Raw genomic sequence first — 24,567 nt, 5'->3', positions numbered from 1 at the left:
TATGCCCCATCTACAAGAAGGGCGACAACTGGAATGTGAAAACTATCGTGCGATCACTATCCTGAATGCCGCCTACAAAGTGCTATCCCAGATTATCTTCCGTCGTCTATCACCAATAACAAATGAGTTTGAGGGAAGTTATCAAGCTGGTTTCATCAACGGCCGCTCGACAACGGACCAAATCTTCAATGTACGGCAAATCCTCCAGAAATGCCGTGAATACCAAGTCCCAACGCATCACTTGTTCATCGATTTCAAAGCGGCTTATGATAGCATCGACCGCGAAGAGCTATGGAAAATCATGGACGAATACAGCTTTCCCGGGAAGCTCACAAGACTAATAAGAGCAACGATGGACGGTGTGCAGAATAGCGTGAAGATTTCGGGTGAACATTCCAGTTCGTTCGAATCCCGCCGGGGACTTCGACAGGGTGATGGACTTTCGTGCCTGCTGTTCAACATCGCGCTAGAAGGTGTCATGCGGAGAGCCGGGTTCAATAACCGAGGTACGATTTTCACAAGATCCAGCCAATTTGTTTGCTTCGCGGATGATATGGATATTGTCGGCAGAACATTTGGAACGGTGGCAGACCTGTACACCCGCCTGAAACGTGAAGCGATAAAAGTCGGCCTGATGGTGAATGCGTCAAAAACAAAGTACATGCTGATAGGCGGAACCGAGCGCGACAGAGCCCGCCTGGGAAGCAGTGTTACGATAGACGGGGATACTTTTGAGGTGGTTGATGAGTTCGTCTACCTCGGATCCTTGTTAACGGCTGATAACAACGTTAGTCGTGAAATACGGAGACGCATCATCAGTGGAAGTCGCGCCTACTATGGGCTCCAGAAGAAGCTGCGGTCGAGAAAGATTCACCCTCGCACCAAATGTACCATGTACAAAACGCTTATAAGACCGGTGGTCCTCTATGGACATGAAGCATGGACCATGCTGGAAGAGGACCTGCAAGCACTTGGAGTGTTCGAACGAAGGGTGCTTAGGACGATCTTTGGCGGAGTACAGGAAAACGGTGTGTGGCGGCGGAGAATGAACCACGAGCTCGCTAGGCTCTTCGGCGAACCCAGTATCCAGAAAGTTGCGAAAGCCGGAAGGGTGCGCTGGGCAGGGCATGTTGCAAGACTACCGGACAACAATCCTGCAAAGATGGTGTTCGCGTCGAATCCGGTTGGCACAAGAAGCGAGGAGCACAGCGAGCGAGGTGCAACAAGATCTGGAGAACGGGCCAAAATCGAAGTTGGAGAGACACAGCCATGGACCGAGTGAATTGGCGTAACATCGTTAACGAGGTTTTATCAAATTAATTGATGTAATACCATCTAAATAAATAAAATAATGCATGTTAGTGCGTACAGTGATAATTTTTCAAGTCAATATAAACTATCAAGACTGAGTTTTATCACTTTGAAATGCAAGCTGAAAAGTAACCATTGGTGCCAAAACGAATGACGGGCAACTTAGAATTAAGTACGTATTAACTAATTACAAATTTCAGTTGTTGCTAGGACGTGGCCAGAGCAACTCTTGGTTGTTGAAGGATAGGTCAATCTTGCCCAACAGCCCATACCAAGTTTGAAAACTCCAATTGATTAGTGGATAGGAAGGAGCCAAACCTTATTGAATCGTATATGACATGACACCTACCATGTATCGTAGGTGCTCAACATTAACTTAATGTCGAAAATTCAACCCTGAGACTATTGGAAAACATATAAATTGCTTCAAAATAAACACTTTATAAATATTCTCAACATTTTCAAAATAAAAAAAAACGATTTTTGTGTGTTGATAAAAACGGAATAATTTGTTGACGAAATCAGAACGTGACAAAATCGGAACGTGATAAAAACGGAACATATCTGTATTCATATTTTCACATGATTTGTCGTGTGAATAAGCGACAAATTTGGCATATATGCATGATTTTATTGATGTTAAGTGTCACTCTGAATGGAATTTTCATAACGTGCAGCATCACTCTGCTCTCTGAATAGAATTTTCTTAACGTGCAGCATCAGTCACTGCTCATGTTCAAAAGTAGTAGGTACTACATGTTCGAAAGGTTTTTTATTCATACCAAAGTGTAGTAAACTTTGCGGATTTCGTTTTTGAGTAGATGCAACATGTAGTAAAGTTCAAAGCTTTGTATTCATACTGCACACTGTATCAAAAAGTCCGTGAACGGCTTCCGAACTACACTCTATCTAAAAGATCGACTGATCGGCTCAGGAGTTGAGCTCAATTAGCACTAACTGTTTATTCGCAGAAGAATGGATCTATAAGGAAAAATCTATCATTTTACTTACGTCTTTATTCTGGCATACGTTTAAATTGAATAATAATACGATAAATGGCGCTACAGTGCATAACCTTATGTTCATAATCTTTAAATTCTCAATCAGATTCTTCACCACCTGATAGTTTTTGATTTGCTGAACATCTTTGTCGAAGACACCAATCTTCTATCTGATAACGGTCTTTGAAAACAAAAAAATGTCCATTGCGCCACCTAGCGGATAAATACTAAATACAAGATAAGATTTTTCACCTCCAGTTGGCCGATGTGTTGCCGAAGACGTCAACCTTAGCCCATGATCTGCTGAACAGCTTTCCCAAAGACATCAACCTTCTAGCTGATAAGGAACGTGATATATAGACGATTGAAGAATGTTTATCACTAGCGCCACCTAGCGAAAACATATCTTTATCAGACTATTCACCACCAGACAGTCCTTGATCTACTGAGCAGCTTTGCCGAAGACACCAACCTTTTGTTGTTGAATAAATTAGTGCCACCTAGCGGATGAATTCTCAATCAGATTTTCCATCGCAAGATAGTCCTTGATCTGCTGAATAACTTAACTTTGGCGAAGACACCAACCTTCTAGCTCCTTGATACGCCCTTTTCAAAGCTTTGTCCACCAAAATCATCAAAAATTTTCGTTAGATATGGAACAAGTAGCGTCTATGTGATTTACGTTATTTAATAATTGTGGAAGTTAAAAACAGTCAAATAATGATTAATAACATGGCCAGCCCACTATAGTCTACCTCATTATCACTATTGACTTCTTCCTGCTGAAGCACCTCATTAACATTAAACCATCCTAGTCCCAAAAGCTTTCGATTTCCACGCTGGACAAGGGGGGGGGGGAGCGTGGCCAGGCAACAACAGATGTACCATTAAGATGAGCAAACACAATTTTCAGCACCGATGATTCCCTTTTGGATGTGCACTAGGTATGCGTTGCCTGCAGAATACTGTTGCAGTGTTGCGTCCCGGTCGCCATAGCTGGTTTCCACACCGACGAGGACTCTGTATGTGTGGTAGGGTGTCTCATCTGATAAATTTTCTGAGAAAAAAAAGTTTAGCTTTTCCGTCAAATCAGCCATTTTTGACGAAAACTGTCAAATTTTGACGTTTTGTGCGATGCTTTCATAGCCTAATGCTTTAAAATTTTAAAATAAGAAAATATTAAAAAACATGCAAAAATATATCAATTTAGAAAAAAATATTTGCATATTTCATCATATAGGGTAGGTGTCACAGTTATGGTTATAATGGTTCCCTATTTCGCCATACGTGATAATTTTATTATTTTCAAATTTATAATCATTTCGTTTGTTTAAGTAGTTTGATATCAAATGTATCTTGGTGTTTAACATTCAAAAGTATTCAAAATGTGCAAGTTTTCGAGAATTCACATATGGCCAATTAGGGAACCACTGGTACCCTGTCCCTATTTGGCGAAGCCAAGTTAAAAATATAAAGAAAATCTTTTCGTGTGAGAATAAAAAATTGTACATATATTTTTAAATAAATATTTATCAAAAATTTTCCAAAATATCGATTTTATAAGTTTTAAATACATCAGTTGACGCAAGCTTTAAAATATGAACATCTAAAATGGAATGGTATTTGTATGTCTCGAAATTGCTTGAGAAAGGTTGTACGGATTTTCACAACCGGTTGTACGGATTCTCCACAACCGGAATGGCAGAGAGCTGTGACGTGTTATTCGGGACTAAAATAATGGATAACTTTTGGGAAAGTTGGAATACAAATATTTTAAAAGGGGTTTCTGCAAAGCCTACTACACAGCCTTCTACATGGCAATACAACGTTTGTCAGGTTAACTAGTATTTTTAAGAGATTTGTCTGCATGGTTGCCCTATAATGCCCATAGAAAGAAATAGTAAAGGCTTTGAAAACGTCTGAACAAACGTAAAATATTTCAATTTTTATCTAGAATGGCTAATGCTACAAATATGCATGTATTTTGTTCCAGGGTTGACCCTGACTTGTCGAACATTGATTTTCTGGGACTGGGACTGGGACTTTCTGGGACACCCTATTGATTCGCCAACTTGCATCAGCCTGGCAAGTGAGCGCAGAGCACCACTGTTAAAATGCATAATTCTTTTTCCGGGCTGGTAAATCGCGAACAACGTGTAGCAGTTTGTCTCTGGCAGTGCGGTTGGAACATCGTTGCGAAATTGTTGGTCGAGATTTGTGACTACTGCGTGGTATGGGGTATGGGGCTAGCGATTCGGAATGGGTGGGCTTTGCCTGGAACTGAAATACAGAGGAAATTCATAGAATTTATCAAGTTTTAACACTTGCCATGAAATTTCAATTATTGACGAAAATGGTCCCCCCTTTGTTGCGCAGATTTCCGCTTATCCCGTCGTAAATATTTAACACCGGACAATTGCATCACACTAGTTGCAGGCCGTGTCGTGTGTCTCTTGTGGGCACCAACATGACACGGCGACAACGATGCAAGTACTTTTTTACGACCGAAATTAATTCTCTAACGATTATGAAAATTTCGCCTCCGGGGGCTCTTCGGTTACAGTAAAAATTTATTGACTGTTTTATGAACGAATGAAAATGGGAAACACGTTATCATTCGTGTCCACTGGAGTTTCGTGTTCGGTCGGCGAGGCTGTGAATATTAAATAACTTTTAATTAGCGTTCAAGTGCGGCGATCCATAAGAATAATCAATTATAGGCTTTTCTGCACGCCGGAATAAAAACATTTTGTGGCGATTTCCGCATTAAACTCCCTTAAAAGCAATCATCTTTACGGGGGCGCCAATCAGTATTCGCAAAGTCACTCTCAAATCCCCGTATGGTGTGATTTAAATTCAGAGCTTAAAAATTTCATTCATCATTGTTGACTTTTTTCTACATCGGCGAAAAGTTATGTTGGCAATCAAACTTGCATGATGACTTGCGCTGCCATTTGCTTGAAAGATGCTTTGCTCTCGCCGGTTTCGGGGGAGGGATGAGAGAGCAACTGCTGAATAAACAAACGATTCCTGTGCGTGCTTGATGGTTTAGCAGTTCTTGAAAACTGAAACTGGGAAAAAAAAATGTACTTTTGTAGGAAACTATCGCGTGTGCGGAGGAAATCCGCTTTCGCCCGCTTTCGAGAGCGCGTCGTCGAAACTTAAGAGGATTTTCCATTGTGTGGAAATATTCATGTTTGCGGATGGTCTTTAGGAAGTGTTGGGCGTGCAATGATGGCAATTTCAGCAGCTGAAAGAATTGTTTCGGAGAATATGGTTTTCGACGGCTTCAGAGGCACAACTTGACATTTTTGAATTGGAATTAAAAACGCAGCACAGTTTTTTGACGTCATATGGAGGTAAAAGTCAAATGTGATGTGCATCGTTGGACTTTCCTCGGGACAGTCGTTAACTTTTATAAGAGAAAGTTTTTAAACATGACTCGGGAAAGTTGTTAGACTTTTCTCGGGAAAGTCATTGGACTTTCCTCGAGATAGGAAGGACTTTCCTCGGGATAGTCGAAGGACCTTCCTCGAGAAAGTCGTTGGACTTTCCTCGGGAAAGTCGTTGGATTTTCCTCGGGAAAGTCGTTGAGCTTTCCTCGGGAAAGTCGTTGGACTTTCCTCGGGAAAGTCGTTGGACTTTCGTCGGGAAAGTCGTTGGACTTTCCTCGGGAAAGTCGTTGGACTTTCCTCGGGAAAGTCGTTGGACTTTCCTCGGGGAAGTCGCTGGACTTTCCTTGGGAAAGTCGCTGGACCTTCTTCGGAAAAGTTTCTGCACTTTCCTCGGGAAAGTCCTTGGACATATCTCGGGAAAGTCGTTGCATTTTCGTCGGGAAAGTCGCTGGATTTTCCTCTGAAAAGTTGCTGGACTTTCCTTGGGAAAGTCGCTGGACTTTCCTTGGGAAAGTCGCTGGACTTTTCTCGGGAAAGTCGCTGGACTTTCCTTGGGAAAGTCGCTGGACCTTCTTCGGAAAAGTTTCTGCACTTTCCTCGGGAAAGTCCTTGGACATATCTCGGGAAAGTCGTTGCATTTTCGTCGGGAAAGTCGCTGGATTTTCCTCTGAAAAGTCGCTGGACTTTCCTCGGGAAGGTCGCTGGATTTTTCTCGGGAAAGTGGCTGGACTTTCCTTGGAAAAGTCGATGCACTTTCCTTGGAAAAGTCGGAACACTTTCCTCGTGAAAGTCGCTTAGACTTTTATCGGAAAAGTTGTTCGACTTTCCTCGGGAAAGTCGCTGGACTTTTCTCGGGAAAGTCGCTGGACTTGGTCGCTTTGGGAAAGTCGCTGGACTTTCTTCGGAAAAGTTTCTGCACTTTCCTCGGAAAAGTCGCTGGATTTTTCTCGGGATAGTCGTTGGACTTTCCTCGGGGAAGTCGCTGGACATTCCTTGGGAAAGTCGCTGGACTTTCTTCGGAAAAGTTTCTGCACTTTCCTCGGGAAAGTCGTTGGACATTTCTCGGGAAAGTCGTTGCATTTTCGTCGGGAAAGTCGCTAAACTTTCCCCGGGAAAGTCGCTAAACTTTCCCTGGGAAAGTTCGCTCGGGGAAGTCGCTGGACTTTCCTTGGGAAAGTCGCTGAACTTTCCTTGGGAAAATCGCTGAACTTTCCTTGGGAAAGTCGCTGGACTTTCTTCGGAAAAATTTCTGCACTTTCCTCGGGAAAGTTGTTGGACATTTCTCGGGAAAGTCGTTGCATTTTCGTCGGGAAAGTCGCTGGACATTTCTCGGGAAAGTCGTTCCAATTCCAATCCAATTCCAATCCAAATCCAATCCAAATCCAATCCAAATCCAATCCAAATCCAATCCAAATCCAATCCAAATCCAATCCAAATCCAATCCAAATCCAATCCAAATCCAATCCAAATCCAATCCAAATCCAATCCAAATCCAATCCAAATCCAATCCAAATCCAATCCAAATCCAATCCAAATCCAATCCAAATCCAATCCAAATCCAATCCAAATCCAATCCAAATCCAATCCAAATCCAATCCAAATCCAATCCAAATCCAATCCAAATCCAATCCAAATCCAATCCAAATCCAATCCAAATCCAATCCAATCCAATCCAAATTCAATCCAAATCCAATCCAAATCCAATCCAAATCCAATCCAAATCCAATCCAAATCCAATCCAAATCCAATCCAAATCCAATCCAAATCCAATCCAAATCCAATCCAAATCCAATCCAAATCCAATCCAAATCCAATCCAATCCAAATCCATCCAATCCAATCCAAATCCAATCCAAATCCAATCCAAATCCAATCCAAATCCAAATCCAATCCAAATCCAATCCAAATCCAATCCAAATCCAATCCAAATCCAATCCAAATCCAATCCAAATCCAATCCAAATCCAATCCAAATCCAATCCAAATCCAATCCAAATCCAATCCAAATCCAATCCAAATCCAATTCAAATCCAATCCAAATCCAATCCAAATCCAATTCAAATCCAATCGTTATCTAAAAGAAATCTAATTTACTGGAATTTCTTCGGGAAATTTGTAAGACTTCTTTGCAGAAATTGGAATTCCTCTTAGAAGCAGAAAAAAATGTTTGCGTTTGGTATAGAATATATTTTGCAGTTGTTTTTTTATGTCCTGTCACTTTTTTCTTTCGTTTTCAATCCAGTGTTACATGTCTTAAAAATAAGTCTTTTTCTTAACTTCTCAACTCGTTTTTGCATCTCTTTCTCTCCAGCCGTTTTCTTGGGGACCAATTTTTCCTTTCAAGTACATTGTTTCTTCGAAGTTTTTCTCATAAATGTTTCGGATTCAATACCCTTCACTGTGCCATGCTTGCTTGCCATTAGCGTTAGGCTGCGGTTTTGATATTTCCTACGCAGCATGTCAATCGAGCCTCGTCTGATTTCGCGGTACATGTATGATGTTTGTTCGTTGTAATTAAATTTTCCAAACTCAATCTACTCAGCATCGAGTAAATCGGATGGAAGGATGAGGTTCTATTTAACTGAATCTATACAGTGGCTTTGAACATCAAAGTGAGATAGACGTAATTTTGCGTGGAGACGCTGGTAAATATTTTCCTTCACGTTGGATTACATACTTTTTATCGTTCCGAGTTCATCAGGGGGTTGTTCAAGCTTACACAGGGTTAATCGACTGAAGTACCAACAGGCACGTACAACAACGACGAGAGGTTCAACTACATACACAAAAAAGTCCAACTAAAACCGATAAAGGTGCATAACGAACGTCGACAGCAGGGCAACCGGTTAGCACTCATAATTTTCCATGTAATTATCACGTTCAGCTGTAATTATGCACCGCACGAAAATCTACCTTGAGGGGACAGGAGCAAAAACGTGTACCACTCATTAGGTGGTAAAATGCCCGGAGTGGGATGCAAAAACGGGATTAAAGCGTTTGCTGGAGTGCACGCTTTGAGGGTTTGTCCTTTGAGGAACGAGAAGTAAGATGGGTAAATTGGTTACTTCTGTTAATACGAAACGGGAACTTTGGTTGCAGAATTAATGTAAGTTCTGTCTCTTATGAAGCAGAGTTATTACTGCGCCGATTAAATGCTTTTTAATGAAAACTAGTTTATATTTTGAAAATGTTCAATGATGACTTACAAGCTCCACATTCCCTCAAAATTTTCAAACCAGCTCATTACTAGGCAAAATACAACAATTAATGCATCCGATTGGCCTAAAAATAACAATTCAACCGTATAAATTCATACGCTTGTGAAGAGCTGATGGCTTGTTTCAACACATCCGAACACCTCTCAAAATGGGCGCTATTCCCAAAATATGTGGTTAATTCCGGACTGACAAATGAAGCTCGTCCTCTCATAAATCTAGTTGTCCACCGAAATAATGCATCGCAAATCCTTTGATTTATACCCGGCGAAGCTTTCGAAGCCCCATCATTGTTCCTCTAATCTTTGCCACCCAACGATAGATATTGCAAATGGAGCGCCATAAAATTATTTATTCATCGCGTACGATTCAAAGCTGGGCCCTATGGCCATATTTCCAATTTCCAGTTTAGTTTATTCATTTGGGAGCGAACAAAGCTTCGGGTCAGGTTAGGATGGAAAAAGGATTAGGAAAATTTGATTTTCATATTCGTATTTTTTTCGCACTGATGCTAATCGCTTTGCTCACTGGATGGGTTGCTTCATGAAATGATGGTACATGGTGTAAAGTGGAATGAAAGGGAAAAGTTTTCCTAAAGATATTTCTTTCTTTGTGCAGGTGGGCTGAAAGATGGAAAAGGGTTTCTTAAAAACTTTGACTCGTTAGGAACAGTGAGAGAAACAGTCGAAGAAGTGTCAAAATTGTGATCCTCCATTTCGATTCGATTTCGATTCGATTTCAATTCGATTTCGATTCGATTTCGATTCGATTTCGATTCGATTCGATTCGATTTCAATTCGATTTCGATTCGATTTCGATTCGATTTCGATTCGTTCGATTCGATTTCGATTCGATTTCGATTCGATTCGATTCGATTTCGATTCGATTGTTCGATTTCGATTTGATCGATTTAATTTCGATTCGATTTCGATTCGATTTCGATTTCGATTCGATTCGATTCGATTTCGATTCGATTCGATTTCGATTCGATTTCGATTCGATTTCGATTCGATTTCGATTCGATTTCGATTCGATTTCGATTCGATTTCGATTCGATTTCGATTCGATTTTCGATTCGATTTCGATTCGATTTCGATTCGATTTCGATTCGATTTCGATTCGATTTCGATTCGATTTCGATTCGATTTCGATTCGATTTCGATTCGATTTCGATTCGATTTCGATTCGATTTCGATTCGATTTCGATTCGATTTCGATTCGATTTCGATTCGATTTCGATTCGATTTCGATTCGATTTCGATTCGATTTCGATTCGATTTCGATTCGATTTCGATTCGATTTCGATTCGATTTCGATTTCGATCGATTTCGATTCGATTTCGATTCGATTTCGATTCGATTTCGATTCGATTTCGATCGATTTCGATTTCGATTCGATTTCGATTCGATTTCGATTTCGATTCGATTTCGATTCGATCGATTTCGATCGATTCGATTCGATTTCGATTCGATTTCGATTCGATTTCGATTCGATTTCGATTCGATTTCGATTCGATTTCGATTCGATTTCGATTCGATTTCGATTCGATTTCGATTCGATTTCGATTCGATTTCGATTCGATTTCGATTCGATTTCGATTCGATTTCGATTCGATTTCGATTCGATTTTCGATTCGATTTCGATTCGATTTCGATTCGATTTCGATTCGATTTCGATTCGATTTCGATTCGATTTCGATTCGATTTCGATTCGATTTCGATTCGATTTCGATTCGATTTCGATTCGATTTCGATTCGATTTCGATTCGATTTCGATTCGATTCGATTTCGATTTCGATTTCGATTCGATTTCGATTCGATTTCGATTCGATTTCGATTCGATTTCGATTCGATTTCGATTCGATTTCGATTCGATTTCGATTCGATTTCGATTCGATTTCGATTCGATTTCGATTCGATTTCGATTCGATTTCGATTCGATTTCGATTCGATTTCGATTCGATTTCGATTCGATTTCGATTCGATTTCGATTCGATTTCGATTCGATTTCGATTTCGATTCGATTTCGATTCGATTTTCGATTCGATTTCGATTCGATTTCGATTCGATTTCGATTCGATTTCGATTCGATTTCGATTCGATTTCGATTCGATTTCGATTCGATTTCGATTCGATTTCGATTCGATTTCGATTCGATTTCGATTCGATTTCGATTCGATTTCGATTCGATTTCGATTCGATTTCGATTCGATTTCGATTCGATTTCGATTCGATTTCGATTCGATTTCGATTCGATTTCGATTCGATTTCGATTCGATTTCGATTCGATTTCGATTCGATTTCGATTCGATTTCGATTCGATTTCGATTCGATTTCGATTCGATTTCGATTCGATTTCGATTCGATTTCGATTCGATTTCGATTCGATTTCGATTCGATTTCGATTCGATTTCGATTCGATTTCGATTCGATTTCGATTCGATTTCGATTCGATTTCGATTCGATTTCGATTCGATTTCGATTCGATTCGATTCGATTCGATTTCGATTCGATTTCGATTCGATTCGATTCGATTTCGATTCGATTCGATTCGATTCGATTTCGATTCGATTTCGATTCGATTTCGATTCGATTTCGATTCGATTTCGATTCGATTTCGATTCGATTTCGATTCGATTTCGATTCGATTTCGATTCGATTTCGATTCGATTTCGATTCGATTTCGATTCGATTTCGATTCGATTTCGATTCGATTTCGATTCGATTTCGATTCGATTTCGATTCGATTTCGATTCGATTTCGATTCGATTTCGATTCGATTTCGATTCGATTTCGATTCGATTTCGATTCGATTTCGATTCGATTTCGATTCGATTTCGATTCGATTTCGATTCGATTTCGATTCGATTTCGATTCGATTTCGATTTTTCGATTCGATTTCGATTCGATTTCGATTCGATTTCGATTCGATTTCGATTCGATTCGATTTTCGATTTCGATTGATTTCGATTCGATTTCGATTCGATTTCGATTCGATTTCGATTCGATTTCGATTCGATTTCGATTCGATCGATTTCGATTCGATTTCGATTCGATTTCGATTCGATTTCGATTTCGATTTCGATTCGATTTCGATTCGATTTCGATTCGATTTCGATTCGATTTCGATTCGATTTCGATTCGATTTCGATTCGATTTCGATTCGATTTCGATTCGATTTCGATTCGATTTCGATTCGATTTCGATTCGATTTCGATTCGATTTCGATTCGATTTCGATTCGATTTCGATTCGATTTCGATTCGATTTCGATTCGATTTCGATTCGATTTCGATTCGATTTCGATTCGATTCGATTCGATTTCGATTCGATTTCGATTCGATTTCGATTCGATTTCGATTCGATTTCGATTCGATTTCGATTCGATTTCGATTCGATTTCGATTCGATTTCGATTCGATTTCGATTCGATTTCGATTCGATTTCGATTCGATTTCGATTCGATTTCGATTCGATTTCGATTCGATTTCGATTCGATTTCGATCGATTCGATTCGATTTCGATTCGATTTCGATTCGATTTCGATTCGATTTCGATTCGATTCGATTCGTTCGATTCGATTTCGATTCGATTTCGATTCGATTTCGATTCGATTTTCGATTCGATTTCGATTCGATTTTCGATTCGATTTCGATTCGATTTCGATTCGATTTCGATTCGATTTCGATTCGATTTCGATTCGATTTCGATTCGATTTCGATTCGATTTCGATTCGATTTCGATTCGATTTCGATTCGATTTCGATTCGATTTCGATTCGATTTCGATTCCGATTTCGATTCGATTTCGATTCGATTTCGATTCGATTTCGATTCGATTTCGATTCGATTTCGATTCGATTTCGATTCGATTTCGATTCGATTTCGATTCGATTTCGATTCGATTTCGATTCGATTTCGATTCGATTTCGATTCGATTTCGATTATAACCATTGAAATTTCACACTGTGCTTTCCCCTATCCGAATCAACCGTCTGCTGTCTTCAAGCGATAACAATTTTTCCTTCATTGCAAATCCTTTTCGGGCATCGTAGATTATGGCTATCATAACGTCGGATCCACCTTGAGAGGGACCATAAGCGGCCAGGTAGACGTTCCTAATTTCTGGGCAATTTTCCTTCTTATAGCATCCTTTTCTCCATCACTTTGGCAGTCATCCTCACCGGTCTCACCTTCGTGGTGTTTGGACTTCCTGGGCTGTTGTACAAACAACCCGTTTGGGCGCTTTTCTTTGTGCTCGATTTACTTTAAGTGGAATTTGAAAGTGTGCTTGAGTAAACTTTGGATTATTATTTTCTTTTCAAAGGTTTGGGAAGAGACTTGTTTTGCTGTTTTTTTCTTTCTTAGATTTTGAATATGGTTTTACTGGAAACTTAAAGTGTTTTATTCAATCAGGATGTTTCTTTCATATATTAGAGTTGACCTCTTTGTGTGGCGTCATTCTTCTGAACATAAAAGAGTTTCTGAAAGTGAAAATGTCAAATGACATTTTTAACTTCGAATGATAGTTTTCCTAATGTCAAGTGTCATTCAACGACAATCAAAACTTGTAATTGTCAAACTCAATAATGATCATTTTCAGTGACATTCTTCCGAGTGGAATAAAAAACAGTCTTGAGAAAAATGTCAAATTACTCTCTTCACAATGTCAAAAATATTTGGACTATCATATGGTTTTGAATGAAAGGATCTTTTCATCGTTTCATTTAATCATAATGTATTTTATATCTATCACAAATTAGGATATTCCTACTTGTGTACATTTTTACATTTTTATAACTTCAGTTTCCGGAATGTCATTTGACATTTGTAAGCAAACGTTTTAAAAATTGCCGTATATTACGGCAATATACATAAATTCAGAATCCCTTCCCGCTCGATCCCACCTCAGCTGTTGACACAGTTTCTCCATCCGATTCGTAATTCATTTTTCATTTCCCGTTCCACGTCTATGAACATCCCACTTGCAATAGCTGCAACTGAAACAATAAAATCCTCATCAAATTCCTCTTGCATCGAGTGTACCTACATTTGTTCCGAGAGTATGCAAAACAGCCACTTTTCTGCAACCGTTTCTAATAACAATCATTTTTCCCTTTCCGGTTTTTGTCTTTTCAGGTTTATTTATCATCTTTTTGTCTCCGGTTTTTTCCCAAACAGGAGAGCTTCTGGGAGGTCCAACAGCAGCTGAAGCAATAGATAGTGTGAGAAGTGTGTGAGCCAATTTCTGCTCCAGAAGTGATTCCAACCTGCAAAAAAAGAGGAAAAATAGTTCAGTATTGTCTCGGAAGATGGCGTTGAAGTGAAGCAGCGCTGTTGTCGTCGGCCCATTCTTCATGTCTCTCCGGTGGTTGTCATTGTGGTGCAGTTATGGTGTGTGGCGATGCTGAGATGGTGATGATGCCATGTCGTTATTGGTTGCATGAATTATGACGGAGAAGTGGTTTATGCCGTGTGCAGTGTGAGAAAATCGGAGCTGTGCTTTTTGTGTTCCAGTTTGTGTGTGCAATTGTGAAAAAGGGGGGTTTCTGTGGAAAAGCAAACGAATGCAATTTATGTGCTGTCCAACAGTGTGGAAGCAATTGAAGAAAATTCCAATCGTATCGAATCGCAGTGCAGTCACCACAAACAGGTTGTGTTGAAAATTTGAATGGTCAGCAACAAGATTGGATATATCGAAGTAGCAGAGAAACAGCTTTTTCCACCATTAGTCGTTGTCGTTGAGGTGAGTTAGTTTTGATTTATAGCTGCAATAGGTGGGGGTTTTATTGTGACATATTGTATCACATACATTTCTTTTTGATATCATCCATTGTACTATACCCATTAATCAGAATTTGGGTTTCAAAGCAAAACATTTATTATTTGTAGAATACTTGTTCATGGTTTTGTAGCAAAAAAAGAGAAAAGTGAGGACAAGCTTCCAAGCTTCTGAGGACAAGCTTCCAAGCTTCTGAGGACAAGCTTCCAAGCTTCTGAGGAGTAGCTTCCAAGCTTCTGAGAAGAAGCTTCCAAGCTTCTGAGGAGAAGCTTCCAAGCTTCTGAGGAGAAGCTTCCAAGCTTCTGAGGAGAAGCTTCCAAGCTTCTGAGGAGAAGCTTCCAAGCTTCTGAGGAGAAGCTTCCAAGCTTCTGAGGAGAAGCTTCCATGCTTCTGAGGAGAAGCTTCCAAGCTTCTGAGGAGAAGCTTCCAAGCTTCTGAGGAGAAGCTTCCAAGCTTCTGAGGAGAAGCTTCCAAGCTTCTGAGGAGAAGCTTCCAAGCTTCTGAGGAGAAGCTTCCAAGCTTCTGAGGAGAAGCTTCCAAGCTTCTGAGGAGAAGCTTCCAAGCTTCTGAGGAGAAGCTTCCAAGCTTCTGAGGAGAAGCTTCCAAGCTTCTGAGGAGAAGCTTCCAAGCTTCTGAGGAGAAGCTTCCAAGCTTCTGAGGAGAAGCTTCCAAGCTTCTGAGGAGAAGCTTCCAAGCTTCTGAGGAGAAGCTTCCAAGCTTCTGAGGAGAAGCTTCCAAGCTTCTGAGGAGAAGCTTCCAAGCTTCTGAGGAGAAGCTTCCAAGCTTCTGAGGAGAAGCTTCCAAGCTTCTGAGGAGAAGCTTCCAAGCTTCTGAGGAGAAGCTTCCAAGCTTCTGAGGAGAAGCTTCCAAGCTTCTGAGGAGAAGCTTCCAAGCTTCTGAGGAGAAGCTTCCAAGCTTCTGAGGAGAAGCTTCCAAGCTTCTGAGAAGAAGCTTCCAAGCTTCTGAGGAGAAGCTTCCAAGCTTCTGAGGAGAAGCTTCCAAGCTTCTGAGGAGAAGCTTCCAAGCTTCTGAGGAGAAGCTTCCAAGCTTCTGAGGAGAAGCTTCCAAGCTTCTGAGGAGAAGCTTCCAAGCTTCTGAGGAGAAGCTTCCAAGCTTCTGAGGAGAAGCTTCCAAGCTTCTCAGAAGAAGCTTCCAAGCTTCTCAGAAGAAGCTTCCAAGCTTCTGAGGAGAAGCTTCCAAGCTTCTGAGGAGAAGCTTCCAAGCTTCTGAGGAGAAGCTTCCAAGCTTCTGAGGAGAAGCTTCCAAGCTTCTGAGGAGAAGCTTCCAAGCTTCTGAGGAGAAGCTTCCAAGCTTCTGAGGAGAAGCTTCCAAGCTTCTGAGGAGAAGCTTCCAAGCTTCTGAGGAGAAGCTTCCAAGCTTCTGAGGAGAAGCTTAGAAGCTTCTGAGGAGAAGCTTCCAAGCTTCTGAGGAGAAGCTTAGAAGCTTCTGAGGAGAAGCTTCCAAGCTTCTGAGGAGAAGCTTCCAAGCTTCTGAAGAAATTCTTCCAAGCTTCTGAGAAAAAACTTCCAAGCTTCTGAGGAGAAGCTTCTAAGCTTCTGAAGAAATTCTTCCAAGCTTCTGAGGAGAAGCTTCCATGCTTCTGAGGAGAAGCTTCCAAGCTTCTGAGGAGAAGCTTCCAAGCTTCTGAGGAGAAGCTTCCAAGCTTCTGAGGAGAAGCTTCCAAGCTTCTGAGGAGAAGCTTCCAAGCTTCTGAGAAGTAGCTTCCAAGCTTCTGAGGAGATGCTTCCAAGCTTCTGAGGAGAAGCTTCAAAGCTTTTGAGGAGAAGCCATAGATTGACCAATCAACACTGTTATATCGACATAGACCGCACTGGGCATCTTTTATACGGCTTCAAACAAGGATCTCATAAGGTATGATTTACCCAAATGCCCAAAAAGACAAAAGGATTTTAGATTCTCATTTAGCAAACGAAGCATATACTACTTTTGGCGTGAAACTACCATACGTAGTTCACCATCATAACCGATTGTACCGCAACAAGCGAACAACCACCCACATAGAACGAAACACGGCACGTTGTTACGATTTTGGACAGGCTAATCATGATCGCCAAACGAATTTCCCAACCGACCAACCAACCGTCCCAACCCACCTACGTTACAACCAGCTCATCCCAACTTTGCTCATTCATCATCATGGACATGGGAAGCAATTTTCGCCTCACTTTGTCGAAACGCGACCAACAACAACAGCATCTACCATCAGTAGGGTGGGGCTTATTTTTTCGAAAGTTCTCAAAACCAAAAATTCGTGTGTTCATCTGAATTATAAGCTCAGATTATGACCAAACAAAGATTATATTTCTTGTAAAATATGAAAAAAAAAATAATGAAAACTACTTCTAACTATTACTCGTTTTAGAAGATTGAAGATATAAAGTATAACCTTGAGTAAAGTACTGAAGGTAATATTTTATTACTTTAAAATTCACCTTTAAGTCGCTTGCCCAACCTCTAAATCTTAATAATTTTGGCTCAAACATGGAAGTTTATTTTTTATTTGAATTGAATACAGAAAAACACAATAATTTTCGGTTTTAAGAACTATTGAAAAATAAGCTACACTCTAACCAACCGACATCCACGCTCATCTAGCAATGAATGTTTCATCATATGCCTGGTCCATCGTCGATGCTTACAACGATGACGACGCCAATGACGACGACTAAACCACCAAACGAAAAACGGGAGGAATGTTTCGATGATTCTAAAGAGCTCGAAATTTTGCAATTTAGCCACATGAGCTCTCCGGCGACGACCGTCAGAAGCAGTTGATCATTTGGCGCTCTCGCCTTTCACTGCTCGTATTCCTATGTTTCTTCCTCTGACGGTTGGTTCATGTTGTTCGACACACCGAGAGAAGTTCGAAAACTAAATGCATGATGTAGTATACCTGATAAGCAAAATGTTTGTTTTTTGTTGTAGGCAATGGATCTCAAGAAATATTTAAAATATTGATCGAGTTAGGGAGGTACTGAGATACTGAACACATATATTTTAAATTTTAAACTTTTCATTGTTTTGACAAAACACATTCGAAATGGTAATTTTTTAAAATTGAAAATTTTATCATCCAGAAATGGGCAGTAAACTAACCTTAACTCTTCTATCAATTTGCTCATAATATTGAAATACATTTTATTTATTAACATTTGGAGGGTATTTGAAACTTTCTATGAATAAATCGAGTTAGAGAGGTAAACTCACATGGAAAACTGAAACAGATAGCAAGAGTAAGGAAACATCTAGTTAGAGAGGTAGCGACTTACAGAGGTATCAAAGCGATTGTACGACATTTCCCAGAATGACGTTCCCCAGAATGACATTCCCCAGAACACCATTCCCCAGAATGGGACATTCCCCAGAAATCCATTCCCCAGAATGAGACATTCCCCAGAAAACCATTCCCCAGAATGGGACATTCCCCAGAAAAAAATAATAAGAAATTTTTGGGCTGTTAAAATCGAGGTAAATGGTAAATAGTAAATAGTGAATACATTTAACTGAGAAACTGGAACCGTTTGGACGATTTTTATATATTTTGACGTTTTTCTTCTTACAAACTTCAAGCTCGTTTAGCCTCTCCTTAGAGTTGAAGGGTTCTGTTCAAATTTTTACAGTAGTTCATTGTATCTAACTAAAATAGACCACCCTACCCAGACAACCAGAAGTCGCATAACAGTTTACGCACAAAGTCGTTTTTTTTAACAAATTTCACCACTCCCGCACTACATGGTGGATGATATCGTTTGATTGATGAGTTTCCTCGCATAAAACGCTATTTTATGAGTTTACATGTACATTTCGTTTCGTCCCGTATACTCGTACAAAGTAAGTCGGATCAGTCCGTAGCAGCTGTCAAATCAACTTTCTTATCATAAACTAAGTCGCATAAGCGTACAGACTAGTTCACAATAAAATTTACGCACTCGCATTACTTGTTATTTTTCATTATATAAAATATGCACATATATCGCCTCCTCTTTTGTACGTATAAAGCCTTTTCGCAACATCTTATACGTGAAACTATGCGCATATAATCATCGCATAACGCAAAAGGTGATTTCGTTATACGTACATTCTCGTTGTCTGGGTACGACATTTCGTAGCTATTAAGTTTTGCTGTAAAAGGAAATTATAAAAGACAAGAGAAGTTTTCTAGTGTAATTGTGATTCATTAATCTACATTAATACGAAGACACTAAACATAGGAAGAACAGCATATGTTCAAAAGAAGGGAGAATATGCTATGAAAACAAAAAAAAACAAGTTCCATTAATTTATTTTGTACATATGAAGAATATTAGACTAATATAAATCACCCTTCAGAAATACAGTTAGAAAGAACAGCCAATTTCTAAAGAAGGAAGAATAACTATGAAAACAAAACAAACATCCAATATTGGGTCAAATGAGATCATAAAACATAGTCAAAGCAGCTTATTTTAAACGGTTGTGCTACTTTTCTCCGAATGTCAGTTCCCCGAATTTCGTTTCCACTAACGCCAGTTCCCATAATGTCAGTGCCCCGAACACTCTGTTTCCCCGAATAGCCTAGTATCCCGAAAGGTTTTTAGCTCTCATACTGCCCATAACTGCATATATGTAACATTCGACAAAAGTAGGCATTGAGTAAATGAAATACCAAGTGTGCATTTTATGGCAGTATGGGACGAAACTAAAATTGCCAAGAACTCAAAAGTGCCACGAGTGATTTGAGTATGTTGATTGAAAGTTTTTATCATTTGATGACACTCCCCGGTGTTTACTCGAAATTAAGAGATTAAGAGTTCAGATTATGACCAAACAAAGTTTATATTTCTTGTAAAATATGAAAAAAAAAATAATGAAAACTACTTTTAACTAATACTTATTTAAGAATTAGACAAATTTGTTGATCAACAAACTTTTTATAAATTAAAACAAATAGTTGAAAATATAAAATATAACCTTCAGTAAAGTAATGAAGGTAATATTTTATAACTTTAAAATTCACCGTTAAGTCGCTTGCACAACCTCTAAATCTTAATAATTTTGGCTCAAACATGGAGGTTTATTTTTTATTTGAATTAAATACAGAAAAACACAACAACTATAAAGAACTATTGAAAAATAAGCCACACTCTAACCAACCGACATCCACGCTCATCTAGTAGTGAATGTTTCATCATATGCCTGGTCCATCGTCGATGCTTACAACGATGACGACGCCAACGACGACGACTAAACCACCAAACGAAAAACGGAAGGAATGTTTCGATGATTCTAAAGAGCTCGAAATTTTGCAATTTAGCCACATGAGCTCTCCGGCGACGACCGTCAGAAGCAGTTGATCATTTGGCGCTCTCGCCTTTCACTGCTCGTATTCCTATGTTTCTTCCTCTGACGGTTGGTTCATGTTGTTCGACACACTGAGAGAAGTTCGAAAACTAAATGCATGATGTGGTGTACCTGATAAGCAAAATGTTTGTACTTTGTTGTAGGCAATGGATCTCAAGAAATATTTAATATATCGATATAAAATTTAAATTAAGTGTTTATTGCAGCTACCGTTGAAAAATCATATCTCGGAAGCTAGGCTGACAGACTCATACTCAAATTTCAATCAATGAGCTTTCCCGCAAGAGCAAACTCATTAGAGATCTGTTTAAAAAATCTCATGCTTGATTTTTTTTGTGCAAAATCACACTCAAGTCGTTGAAAAATTGTAATTACTGAATGTTGTTGTTTACGTTAGAAATAATTAATATAGAACTCTCCCTTACTCGCTATTGTAGGGACCATCGAGTTAGGAAGGTACCGAGATACAGAACACATATATTTTAAATTTCAAATTTTTCCTTGTTTTGACAAAACATTTTTTTTTTTCATCCAGAAATGGGCAGTAAACTAACCTTAACTCTACAATCAATTTGCTCATAATATTGAAATACATTATATTTATTAACATTTGGAGGGTATTTGAAACTTTTTATGAAAAAATCGAGTTAGAGAGGTAAACTCACATGGGAAACTGAAACAGATAGTAAGAGTAAGGGAACATCTAGAGAGGTAGCGACTAACAGAGGTATCAAAACATGCTAGATCGAAGGGACCGCGCATTCCATCGGGTTAGGGGAAATATCGAGATACAGAATATCGAGTAAGGGACAGTTGACTGTAATACCAGACTAACAAAAATATCTGCCTTGTGAGAGAAAACTGTGGAAATGTGAGACAAAGAGTCAAACAGCTGAACCAGCTCATCCATGATTGTTTGGCTGCTGAGTTGCATGATTGACAACTCATGCTTGAAAAAATTCAATCGTGAGTTATAAGACTCAACACTCTCACAGTTTTTCACAACATTACTCGGAAGCTACTAGTTGTAGTGATACGGATTATATTCTTGCAACAGTTTTCGAATCGTGTTTGTCATTTAAATATTATTGCAACTTAGAAATGTGAATCGAAATATTCATTATTTTCATGAAAATCTCCGTTACAAAGAAGCAAAAGCATACCAACAGGGAGACAATGATAACACAAATTGTTGCAACGCAAGCCATGATGGTACACTAATAATTACACAAATTACTAGTGACTTTAAATAACACTCAGATTTTGTTGAAAAGAACAAACAATTCCGCCAAAATTTCCAGATCCTGAAAATTGCAATGGATTCGTCAATGTTTTCAGTATCGCATTTCAGATATTCCGCTCTTTTTCTAATACTATGATTCCCTTTGACTTAGTTGCTTACCAAAAACTACCCAAAAAATTTTTTTTATGGAAAAATATTTGTTTTCGATTCTTGAAGTTTTTTTTGGCGATTATTGCATTTCTTCTATAAAACTTAAGTTTATAAAGCATATTGTTCTAATTACGAGTTGAATGGTGCATTCAATTTTTTCATCATATGCAATAATATTTTGGTTTGAAAATTATTTAAAAACTAGCTTACCCAGCGTGGCTAGCCACGCTCTAACAAAATTTGGAAGCGGAAAGCTATGTATAATCTTTCAAAGATTGCTAATGTTCTTGTTTAACTTCAGAATGACATCATGGATTTATTAATTTCTCTGTTCATAACTGTCAAAGTGCTTAATAAATAAAAAGCTGAGAAGCATACTTTATCCCAGTGGACGTGTAACGTTAGAATTAGAGTATGAAGGTTTTAATTTTGTTAACATGACCCAACATTGACATGTCATTATCCTAATGACCACCAAATCGCCTAAATTTATGCTCTGACCAGACCATACTCTATTGAGCACTTGGCCTTAATGCTGTTGTTATGTTCTATTATGGAATAATTTCAGCCTTAAATGCTGTTGTAGTGTTTCTTTAGCAGTGAAATATTTCGAAAATTCTAGAACATTCTATGAATTAGAGAGAATAATAATCTCGAATATTCTGCTGTTGCAGTGTTCCATAATTTATTGTTGTTTTTCAAAATCGCAGTTGTAATGACACATGGAAATTTCGACTCATAGAATAGGAATGCTTTGGAAAGTTGGGCTAGGAGACCATCGTAGCAACCATGAAATTTTGTTTTTTAATATGTTTTAGTTTCACTGTAAATAAAATAAAAACTCGATTTGGCGCACAATAACCTGATTCATGTGCATATTGCTTTTCCACATGTCATTCCTCATGTTTATAGGTTGGAACTGTTGAAACCCCTTCTGAAACACATATTTAACGTCAACCCAATCCAGGTTCAACCAAACTACAATTTGATTGAAGTTGATTTATTTACGATTTGATCACTGAACAACATGTTTAATCGAAGTCACACAAAATTGAGAACAATTCACACAAAATCGAGCCTTCCAACCAACGCATAAGAAATCAACAAAAGAGCAGTTTTTTAGAATGTGTTGATATTACACACATCAACACATTCTGAAAAACTGCTCTTTTGTTGATTTCCTTCGCTTTGCAATATGAAGCTTCTCAATGTTACATGATTTTTTTTTGTAAAATAAGCAAATATCTGCATAAAATTGATTTTTCAGCATGAATAACAATTACACATAGATATATTGGTCCAGAAGAGCTCGATTTTATTTAGCGTTTTGGTAACTTCCAAAAATGAAAACGACAACGATAAAATGTTCTAGAACATTCTACGAATGGGGAGGAACATGGTCCACAAAACTCAGAATAAGGAGTGTATCGAAAAGTAGTCGCAAACATTTAGAACGGTATATCTCAGAGCGTAGTTCATCTTTTTGAAAGCTTTTTTCATGCAAATCTTCATCATGTTATCAAAAATTGAAGCAGCTAAAAAAATATTGAATAATATGCAGTCTTAATATAAATACAACAAGGTTTATAAAGCATGGAAAATAAAATCTTGCACTAAATTACATTTTTGAAGTGTCTTCTGAAGGTTCGATGATTTGTATTGAACAAATTGTATATCAAACAAAATAGGATGAAAAGCCTATTCTATCGGAAAATATGTTTACTTCACACAGCACGTAAAAATAAATTCAAAAAAATAAATTATTGCTCTAAAAAAGCTCAATTTTTGGAACAAGGTCGGATTTAGAAAGTAACTTTTGTTTAATCAACTTTTGAAGCTCTGTCATATACAGCGGTGATTATATAGAGTAACATTTTTTGCTTACGTTACTTCATAAATATGCAAAGAAACTTTTCTAATCAAAAAACAATTTTTTATTCATTACAATCATTCGATATTAGCATTAACGTGTAGAAAGAAAAAATCAAAAAACGAGGTCCTTAAAAATCGACTTTTTTCGATTTTTGTATTTGCTCTTAAATGCTTGTTAATGAATTTTTCAAAATATTGTTTACGCTATGTCATGAGAGTTGTGGCACAGAATATATTAGCATAAACAAACATATTTTTTTCTTAAAATTTAACACATTTATTACCATATCAATTTTTTCAGAGGTGTGCAAGATTTTCATCGACATCTGTTAGTAATTTGCAAAATTATCATGCAAAATGCCACTTTCTTGAAATAATATCAACGCATCATCATTTTTAAATACATTGTTAAGCATTTCTGATCAAAACATTGTTTGTAGGTTCAACCCATTATTTTTGAGACTGTTTTGAAAGTTTGCGACTACTTTTTGATACACTCCTTATTATTATTATTTGTTTTTTATTTATTTTAACTAAAATTTTGGAAGAGGGAAAAACCCCTTTGAGTGATTTCCATCCGAAATCTTTCTCAATGAGGCACAGAACCTCTTTATCTTTTCAAATAACGTTAACTCAGAATATTCTGTCATAAAAGTCTAAAATATGCAATTGTAATGTTCTGTTATTCAAATTTACTGTTGTAGTTCTCTAAAATTGCTGTTGCAGCGCTCTGCGAAGCTTTTCGGTGAAATATTTCAAAGTGTTACTGACAGACAGACAACTCTGGGATTTTATATATATGATTGTTGCTAAGTCCTTTTCAAAGGTTTCACAAATGAGAAAAAAAGAGGGGACTGCCCTGCTGTACTGGTTAGAACACAAGCCTCTCACGCCGAGGACCTGGGATCGAATCCCATCCCCGAGATATAGTCACTGACAAAAAGTTAAAGTGACGACTTCCTTCGTAAGGGAAGTAAAGCCGTTGGTCCCGAGATGAACTAGCCCAGGGCTAAAAATCTCGGTAATAAAGATAGAAAAAAAGAAAAATGAGAAAAAAAAACATTTTCAGCTTTAGAGATAATGTTTAAATGAAAAAATTAAAAAAACTGGCATTTTTTTGTTAAAAAATCGTGTTTTTGTTGAATAATTTAGTCAAACAATTTGTTTTGTGGAATATGTTGTACAAACAGTTTGAAAACAATTAAATTAGCTTCATTGTATGTAAAAAGATTTAGAATCGGTTG

The 24,567-nt window shown here is 38.3% G+C and overlaps 1 protein-coding gene and 1 long non-coding RNA gene across 5 annotated transcripts in view; one reads left to right on the top strand and one right to left on the bottom strand.

Moving 5' to 3' along the window:
* Window positions 1-24,567, top strand: part of LOC110674038 (cadherin-87A) — an 869,996-nt gene that overhangs the window by 172,050 nt on the left and 673,379 nt on the right. For 2 of the 4 annotated variants that reach the window (XM_021837330.1, XM_021837335.1), the window contains exon 2: window positions 14,097-14,661. The gene's annotated coding sequence lies outside the window, so the exon portion shown is untranslated. Of the gene's footprint in view, window positions 1-14,054; window positions 14,662-24,567 lie in introns of all 4 variants that reach the window. The other 2 variants (XM_021837332.1, XM_021837333.1) reach the window with 1 other exon arrangement.
* On the bottom strand, window positions 13,637-14,058 carry LOC110674039. The gene is made up of 2 exons (XR_002498593.1): window positions 13,966-14,058; window positions 13,637-13,915 (listed from the first exon to the last, which is right to left on the bottom strand). It is a non-coding gene; the product is annotated as an uncharacterized LOC110674039 (long non-coding RNA).

This window comes from Aedes aegypti, chromosome 1 (assembly GCF_002204515.2).
Source record: "Aedes aegypti strain LVP_AGWG chromosome 1, AaegL5.0 Primary Assembly, whole genome shotgun sequence".
In the NCBI taxonomy this organism is placed as follows: Eukaryota; Metazoa; Arthropoda; class Insecta; order Diptera; family Culicidae; genus Aedes; species Aedes aegypti.
Note: the sequence above shows the minus strand (reverse complement) of the source record. Positions and strands in the feature narration are given on the sequence as shown.